Genomic DNA, 12470 nt, shown 5'->3' with positions numbered 1-12470 from the left:
AGGAAGTGGATGTTGTTGAATATCTTCAGACTGCTTGTGAAGAGCGCAATGAAAATGAGAAAAATAAGAAAAGGAGACAGGCTAACTGCGTGATGGCTATGGTCCAAACAATTAAGTTACTGAAAGATAAAGTTGTACAGATTCCTAAACTGCGATGTGAAATTGAAAGTTTGAAGAACAAACTGGAGATAAATTCAAGGGCGTTGGAGGAATCTGTTGCAGAATGCATGGCACAGGCCACAGCACACTTAGAATTTAGTAAGGAAATTTGTCAGACAAGGGAGATACTGAGTAGGCCTACTACTGCAACAGCATTGGCTAAAAAGCAGGAACAGCCACGGGACATGCAGATAGAATATAAAGACTTATCAAATGTGTCTGGAGAAAATAAGGATAGGGCCATTGTACATGAGTTCAAGTTGCTGAAAGAAAAAATGGCAAAGCAAAAACTTGCAAATACCGTAATGAAATGGCGAGTGGCAGTGATTTTAAGGACATTAGAGGAGCAGAGTGAGTCAGTATACAGTTCTGATGATGACGAATGGGAAGTCAGACAGACAAACAGCCAAACAGCTCCTTTGTTAAGCTGGCAGTATACTTAGTAAGAAGAAAGAACTTCAGGATTGAGAACCACCGGTGTACATGTCCACGAACACTGTTGTCGGTATACTCAGTGAGAACACCACACCGTTTAAAGTCACTCCACGCCGCTGGGGCGTGATTAATTACAAATAATTACGAGGCAGCTATTAATCGTGGCTGGAATTTCACCCAGATATACTCGCAGCTACGCCATGGATGTATAAAGAGAAGGGCTACGTGAGATCACAACACAAAACAAAAAGTTTGAAGTGTTTAAAGTGGCTTTAGTTTATCTAGCTATGCAAAAAAAGAAAAAAGGCAAAGGAGATGGTACGTTTGCCCTCTAAATCAGAGTAGGACGGAGAATGGAGAGTTTTGTCTGTACATTAAGCAAATGCAGAGTTTAGACGAGGGGGTCCACTTTCTCTTATTTCCGAATGTTTGCTAGGCGTTTTGATGACTTGCTGAAACGAGTAGCACCATTCATCAAATATGCGTGAACTCACATAATTCCCATCTCTACAGAAGAGAGATTGGTGTTGACTCTCCGTACATTAGCATGTGAAGTCTGCCCTCTGAACTCTCAATCGTGACATAACCAACCATGTGATATTTGGACCAATAGCTGAGAGGGGGAGGTCGGAGAACAAGAAAGAAGTTTTCCAAAAGTTCTTCCTGGAGGCCGTCGCACAGTGCACCGTACGAACACACAACACCGCGTCTTTTTGTTCTTCAGTTGTTCTCATTGCTTCGTTTTGCTCAAAAAGTTCTACTTCTTACGAAGTATACTGCCTACTTTAGATGTGGATGATGAAGGAAGTGATAATGAAATTTTAGATGAGGAGCCAGGATTTCATAGGCCTACTAGGGGGACGGAATATAGTGCATCTATTACAGATTCACTTCTTTCTAATTGCCGAAAGGTGGTTTCCAGAAGATCTAGATCACAAAAAGAAACTAAATCAGTCGGGACAAAAAACACTAAAATCGCACCAATAATAACACACAGAGTTTGTGTAAGTGGGACACAAAATCCTGTCAATGGGGCTATCACATATGAATATGCGGATCAACAGGTGGATCGCAATCTTACACTTACAGAGCTGACTACACTGCAACAACAACTTCCCACATGGGACGGGGTTATTGACCCGACCGCAGTTGTTGAAAAGGTGCAAACACTGCAGCGAATACACTCGCTAACTGACAAGGACTGTTGTAAATTATTGCAATCTGTGCTTCCTACATCAGTTAGTATTCCACTAGAATTCATACAGGGTCAGGGAAACCCTGTTGTTTTCCCCAATCATGATGCAAGGTTAAGGCTAATGAGCGAGGCTGTGGGTTATCGCGTTATAGCTGACATGAATAAAATTCTTGAGTTTTTACCTAAGAAAGGGCAGCATCCCACTGATTTTCTTAGAACATTTGTAATTGTGTACAATCGAAACAGGTGGAGGGAACAGAGCACTACTGACAGGTGATGATCCAATGTTCTGGAGTTTGCTAATTAATAAATACAAAGATCTCTCCTACTTGCCAACATTTATTGTTACAACTGAATAGGGAACTGGGTGCACAGCCAGTCAGACAGCACACAGGCAGGGATATACAAGACTGTTTAACTGTGTGGAATGAGTCGCAACTCACATCACTGAGCCCTAAACAGAGCTCTAGGAAAAGGGTTGCTGTACTAGCATCTAATAAGGGCCAGGCCAAATTTCATTGTTTTAACTGTGGGAAGGCAGGCCACATTCAGAATGAGTGTAGAAGCCCCCATGTGTGTGCCAATTGCAAGCGCGTTGGCCATTCAAAGCGACAGTGCTGGTCAAAAGGAGGATGGATGGAAGGAAAAGGGACAAAACAGCTGCGTGCACAGCAGCCTCAGACAGAACAGCCCCAGATTGAAGGCACTCTTACATATACAGCCCTATTGTCTATGATTAAGGCACATGCTGAGCAGAGCAGCGAGAAAGGCTCTGAGAATCCCTTTCACAGTCCAACCCCACATACGGAGTGACTTTTCAAATTCGGTATGCTTAAAAAAATAAAAATTAAAAATTAAAAGGGGGAGGAAAATTTGAAATTGAGGGGTAGGGCAATTCAGTATTTCTGGTATCATGGGGACCAATGCAAATTATACAACAAAGCTGAATTTGATACCAGTGTCAATGTGAAAAAATGATTAAAACTGCAATTAGAATATTCACTCACACTTGGTCTTTCCCTCCCTTACAGAACTAATCGGGATGATGACGAGGCTCCCAGTATTCTGGAGCCGGTTGGGGGTCAGTACTAAGTGGGATGTTCCTGTCATATTCATAAACGACACACAATGTGTCAAGGACAATACACACGGTTGCAGTTGGCTTCACCAAATGGACATCAGACAGGTGGAAAGACAATGAAGCATTTACAACAGAGGACACATGGAATGTGTCAAGTGAATCTTCATATAGATCACATATGATTGAGAGTGGAAGACAGTTTCCAAGAATACAAGAATTCATTGTGACCGTAAAAGCATGTAAATGGACACATTATGATAACACAATAACTAGTTGGGATGAGGGACAATATAACCGGGGAGATGGGTCGTGGAGCATGAATCAACATATTACCCTGGTCTGACAATGATGCATCTAAATTTATACGGTTAAAAAATAATAATAATATATATGTATGAGACAACATTTGAGAATAGATTATGTCAACCTCTAAAGGAATGGGAAGACTCAAGCAGTTGGACTGAGTAGTACTATCCTCTAAATAATAAACAGCATGCATAAATACCATATTTGCATCATTTAAAGCCCTTTTTTTTTCTTCTGGTCCAAAATTGATGTCTTCTCTAGGAATAGGGTGCAGTGGAGGCATCAATTTTTGACCAGAAGAAAAAAAAGGGCTTTATATGATGCAAATATGGTATTTATGCATGCTGTTTATTATTTAGCTAATGTTATTGTTGTGTTTCATCATTCATGTGGAAGGTTTGAACTGGTAAGGGAATGATTGAAACAGATTACACACAGTACATGCAGCAATGAAACAAACACCCGTGAATGTTATGCAATTTATCAACTGTAATGAACTTCCTACAGAGATGAAAGTTCACCCTTCAGTGGAGGTGGAGAGGGTGTTACTGGTGGACCAGTATCACTGGTGTATTCTGAGTCACCTCACAGGATTTCCTTATGGTAATATAAGGTGTAAATCACCCCCTGGTTTCTGATTTACACCAGCATACACTGTTCAGATGGGGAACATTCGTTTGCCTACTACTGAGGCCAGTGAGTCCAATGTCTTGGCCACGTGGCATGATGCCTATCTGGCTCCTGAGTCAAATGTGTTTGCAGGTATCCACGCTCAGGTGAAGAAAGCTCTAATGGAGAGTGATTCAACACTACTCAAAGTAAAAATGAAGGTGAGCTTGGCCCAGGCAGAGGTCACAGTCCTGAAGCGACAAGGATGGTCTGATGAAAACACATTTTTGGAACTGGATATTCCTGACAATTGTAGGTCTAATAGTAATTCTTGTCCTCAGGAATCTAACACAGTGTTATTGCTGGCATAAACAGAAAAAACAGTTGGAGAAAGTCATTGATAGAAATGAAACTGTAGGATGACTCAGAAATAACCCCTGAATAATTTCTGTTTTGTTTTCATTTATTTATTTTTTTGGTTTTGTGCTTAGCTTTGTATATACCTTTGCATATGAAAGACTTTCTTTTTATAAAAAAAATAGGGAATATTGGAAAACATGGGAGCCACAGGATCTGATGGCTGAACAGGCGACGCATTATGAGGGGCTGAAAAAGGAAATCCTGCGCCGGTATGGTTACACTCTGATTAGCCGGGCGCAAAGGTTCCATGATTGGACGTATGATGCCACAGTTTCCCCCCGATCGCAAATGCATGATCTGATTAGGCTGACAAAGAGCTGGCTAACGGCGGAACCACTGACGACCACGCCCCTCGAGAAAGTGGTCATTGATAAATTTCTACGCTCTCTCCCATTTGAAGCTGGCAAGTTGGCAAGCCAAGCTAACCCGCAGAGCGCGGATCAGCTGGTGGAAATGGTGGAAGGTCAACAGGTGGCTTTGGAGGTCCTGCGCAGCGGATGACCACTGAAGGCTGAACCCTCCACTCGCCCGAAGGAGCGGAAAAGGACGGAGGACCATGCCTGGACCACGGCCAAGGATGGAGTGACCCCGATAGTCAGCTCCCAGAGACGATGCCCCTTCCTGAACATGGACAGCAGAAAGTGCTACGAGTGTGGTGAGCCGGGACACATCACCTGGAGCTGTCCAAACCGTGATGTCCAGATGCCTTCGGCCTCAGCCAGTGAGGTAGCCACCGGGCATCCCTGTGGCTTGCTGATGGCATGCTGGGCTGAGGAGAGTAGTCCTACCCGTTACCCCGGTAAGGGCCAACAGAAAGGACACCACAGCACTTTTGGATTCCGGGAGTATGGTGACCCTGATTCGCCCCGACTACGCCCAGTCCCCGAACCTGACTGACACCGTGGCCATCACATGCATACACCGTGAGACTAAGAACTACCCTACCACACTCCTCCACCTACAGACCACAAAGGGACAACACACGGGACCAGCGGGAGTCATCCCAAACCTACCGGTGCCTGTCCTTATCGGGAGGGATTCCCCGATGTTCTGCCAACTGTGGGCCAGTATGTCCGGAGACGTGGGGAAACGAGGGAACCAAAACGGAGGAGGAAGCCGGAGAGGGGGGAAGGGACGCCAGAAGGGGTGATAGCCGGATGTGTGGATTCCAGGAAGTGAACCCCCAGGCGTCAACAGAACCCCTCTCTGAGGGCGACTCAGATGCAGCAAGACTGGAGGAAGGTGAGCCGAGTCTGGACGGCATATTCCCGATGGACCACGAGGTGGCGCCAGAGCCCGCCTCACTAGCGGGCCGGTTTGGGACGGCCCAATTGGAGGATTCCAACCTGGCCAGCACTCTTCAGCAGGTGACAGTGGTGGACGGAAAGCCTATCGAGGGGGTAAGTCAGATCACACACCCTCAGTTTTCGATAAAGAAGAATTTGTTATATCAGGTTGTGAAGAAAAACAACAAATGTTTGGAATTGTCGTTGGTGCCCTGACCCTTTGTACAAACTGTCCTGCAGTTGGCGCACTCCCACCTTCTTGGGGCTCACCTAGGGGTGGAGAAGACCTTAGACCGGATCAAAGCATGATTTTACTGCCCTGGTGTGAAGAGGGCAGTGGAAGATTACTGCCGCAGTTGCCCGGAGTGCCAACAGGTGGCACCAAAACCACACTTTCGCAGCCCCTTAATTCCCCTACCCATCCTTTCAGTCCCTTTCAGCAGGATTGCAATGGATCTGGTGGGACCTCTACCTAAGAGCAGCCGAGGGCACCAATACATCCTGGTGATTCTGGATTATGCCACCAGGTACCCAGAAGCCATCCCCCTGCGCACCATGGCTACCAAGGGAATCGCACGGGAGCTAGTCATGCTGTTCTCCCGAGTCGGCATCCCCGACGAGATATTAACTGACCAGGGAACCCCGTTCATGTCGCGAATCATGAAGGATCTCTGCAAACTAATGAAGATAACCCAGTTGCGCACCTCAGTGTACCACCCGCAGACCGATGGATTGGTGGAAAGATTCAATCGATGTTCTCGATCCGAGAAGTGCCCCAAGCTTCCACAGGTTTCTCTCCCTTTGAACTCCTGTACGGGAGACGACCCCGAGGACTACTGGACGTGGCTAAAGAAGCCTGGGAACAGCAACCGTTGCCCCATCGAACCATGCTGGAACACGTGGAAGACATGAGAGACCGGATGGCAACCCTGTGGCCCCTGGTACGAGAACACATGCAGGAGGCACAGGATGCCCAAGCGCGGGAGTACAACAGAGGGGCGCAACGAAGAGACTTCCAGCCAGGAGACAAAGTGTTGGTGTTGGTCCCCACCTCAGAATGTAAGTTTTTGGCCCGATGGAACGGGCCATATGAAGTCCTTCAGAAGGTGGGTGAAGTTAATTATAGGGTCAGACAGCCGGGGCGTAGGCATCTGACCCAGATTTACCATGTGAATTTGTTGAAAAAATGGAATGCACGTGAGGTACTCTACTCTAGTCCCCCGAAGAAGGCTACTACAGAGACCAAGCCTGTGGAGGTGCCACTGGGGGAGCAGCTGAGCCAAGCACAGAAGCAGGAGCTGAGGGAGTTAGTCGGCCAGAACCAGGATGTGTTCTCCAGTGAACCGGGACACACCGATCTGGTACAGCACAACATCATCACTGAACCCGGGAAAAAGGTGAAGTTGAGACCCTACCGCATACCAGAAGCAAGGAGAGATGCCATCAGGGACGAGGTAAAAACAATGTTGGAAGCTGGAATCATCGTCGAATAGTGAGTGGTGCAGCCCCATAGTGTTAGTGCCAAAACCAGACGGCACCATTCGCTTCTGTAATGATTTTAGAAAGTTGAATGAAATCTCAAAGTTTGATGCCTACCCGATGCCCCGAATTGATGAACTAATAGAACGGCTAGGGACCGCCCGGTTTATCAGCACACTTGACCTGACGAAGGGTTATTGGCAGGTGTCCTTAGCTCCCGAGGCGCGGGAGAAAACTGCTTTCGCCACCCCTGACGGGCTGTTCCACTACAGGAAGCTGCCCTTTGGATTGCACTGGGCCCCACCCACCTTCCAGAGGTTGATGGACCAGGTTCTCCGTCCCCATCGTGAGTATGCGGCGGCCTACCTCGATGATATTGTAATCCATGGGAACGAGTGGAAGATCCACCTAAACCAGGTGAACGCAGTTTTGCAGGCCTTAAGAGGGGCGGGGCTAACAGCCAACCCAAAAAAATTTCGGCTCGGCCTGCGGGAGGCTGAGTACCTGGGGTACATGTTTGGGAGGGGATGTGTAAAACCCCAGGTGAAGAAAGTGGAGGCGATTCGGGACTGGTCAAGCCCCCTCACCAAGAAGCAAGTATGCACGTTTGTGGGGTTGACGAGTTACTACCGGAGATTTGTTCCCAACTTTGCCTCCCGAGCCAGCCCCCTGATGGATCTGACCAGCAGCCATCTGCCCGCCCAGGTGACATGGACCGAGGAGGCGGAGAAAGCCTTCCAGGACCTAAAGGGAGCACTGTGTTCTGGGCCCGTGCTGGTGACTCCAAACTTCTCCAAACCACTGGTGGTGCAGACCGATGCGTTCGAAACAGGGGTGGGGGCCGTCCTATCACAGCTACAAGAAGCTGAGGAACACCCAGTCTTATACATTAGTTGGAAGCTGTTACCGCGGGAGCAAAGATATTCCACTGTGGAGAAAGAATGTCTAGCGATCAAGTGGGCACTGAAAAGGCTGAAATATTACTTATTGGGACGGCACTTCACCCTCGTAACGGACTATGCACCACTGGTTTGGATGTCACGCAATAAGGACAGTAACGCCCAGGTCACCCGCTGGTTCCTATCCTTACAGCCCTTTGCTTTCTCTGTCGTCCACAGATCAGGTGCAGCCCATGGAAATGCCGATGCCCTCTCCAGGAGGGATGCTCTAGGGAGCTGGACCGCCCCTCCCTCCCGGTCGGAGCTGAGGGGGGGGAGTGTGTGGCAGACAGCAGGGAGAGGTGAGGGGAGTGGTAATTGAGGGCAGATATGTTGCATCCCGCTGGCTCCACCCCCGAGCCTTATATGGAGTTCCTGCCCCAACGAGGCAAGCCTGGGCTTCATTAAGCCATTAGTGCATGGGGATAAAAGGGGAAGCGGTTTGCACAAACAGCGCAAAGTACCGAGAGGGAAACGCATGTTGCGGAGAGTGAGAGAGAGCTGAGAAATATCTGTGTGATTACCTGTTGTGACCTGGACTGTTTGACTGTACCGAACTGTTTTGGCTGAGGACCTGGTTTTTTGGATTACCCCTGGAATACGGAGAAAGGACAACGAGAACGGATTGTGGACTGTGAATTAGTTGCTGAATTTCCCCCTTTCCCTCCCTAATAAATCCCCCAATTGCACTCTAGTTGTGTTTCGTGTGCGTGTTTAGTTATTGAATTGGTGACGTGGAAACCCCACGCCCGTGAGCCTGCCACAGTTTGGTATTGCACATACAGAATTATGGTCATGGCCGTCTACTATCCAGTAGGCTACTACTAACCTACACCAAGTATCACAAAAAAAATGAATGTGATTTGCTGTCTTGTCATATTAATCACAAGACAAGTGCACACCCAAGCGCAAGGCTGCTGGCTACTCTCAACTGGCTATTCGCTTGACCACAGTGGTTAACATTACCCTCAAAAATGGCTAAAATGACAATTTTTAGTTTGTACCATTGACCATGCAGATTTGCAAACAACGATACATTGTTTTCTATTGTTTGCTAAATGTTCGTATTTGTTGACTGATATACAAACAATACCAATACCATTTAACTATAGTGCCCTCCAAAATTAAATCAATAGTTAAATCAAATATGTTAATTGCAATGTAATAATGCATAGATTCGCTGAAAACCCCAATCCAAGATTCACCAAAAGCCCCAGTCATCAGTTGGCCCCAAGAAAAATAAGAAAAATTCTATGACGCTTATTTGATATGTGACATTGTATCTTAAGAGTGGAGGTCCAAGGTTTTCAAAACACCCCCATATCATTGAGACAACATGTCCAGGGGAGGCAGCAGAACATGATATATGTTATGCTATCAGAAAGCAATTGGGATTTAATTGAATTAAATTTGCCTATGTACTGCATGTTCAAACCCCAGCCACATTTTCTATGAGGCTTATTTGATATAAGTGACACCATATCTGAAGAGTAGAGGATCCAAGGTTTTCAAAAGACCGCCATATCATTGAGACAAAATGTGCAGGGGAGGCAACAGAGCATTATATAAGTTATGCTACCAGAAAGCAGTTGGGATTTAACTGAAGGAAATTCGCCTGTGTACTGCATGATTATACCTCAGCCATGACATACTGTGTGTGATGTTTTCACCTTTACAAACATGTCCTAATACTGTCCTATCCTCCTTGCCATACTACTGCAATATCCAGCCACATCTTCATATGTATTTGTTTTAAGTTGCATAGTTGATATTACAAGGTAGCACAGAATGTTGAAGTGATGCATTTTAAATGACTCTAATTCTTGCCTTACCATTCAGTTATACTCAAGTACTTTTATCTTTAATTCTCCATTGCCTTGTCATTGTTAAAAATGTAGAAGAAAAAATAGAAAAAAGGAAGACATATTTGTTTGTAATTGATATTAATGTGGTTCTAACTGAAAATGAATAGTTTTACAATGTCTGTGTTTAAAATCGAAGTTGTTTTAACATTGTACAAATAGAAAACGAATAGTTCATATTTTAGGACAACTGCAGTTCGATTTTTCCTTAATTAATTCCATTTAATAGTGGTTTTATCCTGGACTTTTATTTTGAAATTTCCAGACCCGCTCGAAAGTCCTTAGCCTACTGTCGTTAGCTTCACACTGCTGTAGGCTATCTATCGATAGTTAGCACGGATAGGTAATTTTGGCTAGTAATGTGCTAGCTAGCTTTCTAGTTTTACAATGATGACTGATGAGATGAAAGAAGTAAAATGATAAAATAATAAATGGTCATGACGTAGGCTACCTCTGTTTTGTGCTGGTATCTCCTCTTCTTTCCTTCTTTTTCCTTGAAAAAGAAGGAAAGGAAAGAAGGTTGAAACCCTGTGTAGCTAACGGTTTCAACCTCTTCGCGATGCTTTTACGAAAATAAATAGGGCAACGTCACGCAACGCTGGCGCCTGCGCCACAAGCTGTTTGAACAGCACAAAACTTAATATAGCCTAGGTATTTCTTTAGCTTATAGCCCATTACTTGTTAGAACATAAACGCATTATTGGGAAATTGCATGGGGAATTTCTGGCTATTGTAGAGGCGCTTGTAGCCTAGGTTATGTTAGCCTACTAAAATGCCACAATCGCCTGATCACTAATAAATTGTTCAGAAACACGCTTTTGATCAGTGCCAAATGCAATTGTCCTAACCATTATATCACCTATATTAACCAACAATAGTACTTAAATACGTATATTTGTATAGGTTCCATAATCCTAACCCTAACTCCAAGTTACAAAAGTGCCATAAACTAATCATCAATAGCTCAAAAACTGTAGCTTGGTCGAGGCCAAATGCTGCTGTCCTAACCATTATCTGATCCAAATTAACAAAAACAACGACTTAAAGTGTGTGGTTATGTAAACTTTCCTCAATCCTAACCCTAATTTGGGGATACGAAAGTGCCACAAAATGAAGCAAAATAGCTCACAAATCATGACAAAATTAAATAAATAAAAACTAGCCTAGGTACTACATAATTTTCATTGGATTACTTGCGCATTTCCATGGATGACAGACACAGAAAATCTATATGTTTCCAAACATCATAACATAGCCATTAACTATAGCCTATTCTCTTAATTAAGGGTACGGAAATGCCACTTTTGGATTTTTAATTAATTACACCTGAAAATTACATGTAAATTGTGTAAGACTGCTCAGTATCATGGGATCCATTCTTCTATTTCTTTCCCGAAAATAATTATTTGATTTCATTTAACTTTGCGCTCATTATTCCATGATATAGGCCAGAGCAAAAAAAACACAGTTTGTCATGTGGCGCTTTGGTAACCTTCACTTTATACAAAAAAAGTCTCAAAAAAAGAAAAAATACAAACGGAATTGCTCTGAAAGTAAGAGTTGTTCATCAGAGGGATGGTTTGAACGTATAGCCTACACCAAAAATTACACATATCTGATACTTTTATCAGCAATTAATGTTGGAGTTCTTCTGCAACTTGCTTTGAACATCAGGTGAATACAGCCTCATGCATAGGCTACTCACAGCATTTTTCGGGGTCCAAGCAGCGAAGCTGGTGGAACCCTATTGTATCTGTTAGGATTATTATTATTATTATTATTATTATTATTATTATTATTATTATTATTATTATTAATAAAGATAATTTTAAAAAAGTGTCTGAGGCTCAGCAACCATAAGTCCTAGAGCAACCAAATTTGGTAGGTGGGTTCCTATGGTCCCCCACTACTCAGGCACTACAAATCACCTATGTCGGCCAGATGGTGGCACTATAACAAAGGGTCATGCATAAAAGGCCGTAACTCCCACACCATAAGTTAGATCAACACAAAAATTAATCGACCGATGCATCTGAATGTGCTCTACAACTTCGCTATTGGGAACACCTATGTCCGCCATATTGTTTGCCCGCCATTTGGAATTTTTTATTTGTTGGGGTGCGGAAGAGCTGTAGCTCCACATCTAAAGTGTTACGACATCTAGTAAACTTCTTTAGGGCAAGCGGCTGGAAGACATCCATGGCGGCGCAAGTAATCCGACACCGTAGGGTCTAGTTTTTGTCAGTGAGGGGAGGGTCTGAACGTCGGGGAAGCAATGGAAGACAGTGCCAGTCAGAGTGCATGCTAGGCTACTAAAAGTTTGTTAGTAAAAGCTTTTTGAGAGGATGAATAATTTATTTTCTTTGGCATGGGTCCATTTGAAGACAGTATTGGGTGAGTTAGTTTAGTCTTTGAATCTGTCATTATGCTGAGAGAAATCATATTCCGTAGCAACAATATAAACCCGACATTAGCCCTATGCCAATACAGCAGTGACGCTGCTTACTGAATAACGAAAAAGTTTTTTTTAAATTATACCATGCCATTCTACAGTCAATATCTGGGACTAAAAATTGAATAAATATACAATCTTACCATTGGTTTTACGCGTAGAGATGTCCCTTTTGAGACTGAGTGGTCATATATTGTCTTGGACAATCCGTTCGTGAAATATACGTGCATTTGTGATGCCTGGGTAGA

This window comes from Anguilla anguilla, chromosome 1 (assembly GCF_013347855.1).
Source record: "Anguilla anguilla isolate fAngAng1 chromosome 1, fAngAng1.pri, whole genome shotgun sequence".
Lineage (NCBI taxonomy): Eukaryota > Metazoa > Chordata > Actinopteri > Anguilliformes > Anguillidae > Anguilla > Anguilla anguilla.
The sequence above is the reverse complement of the archived record's forward strand: the minus strand, read 5'-3'. Positions refer to the sequence as shown.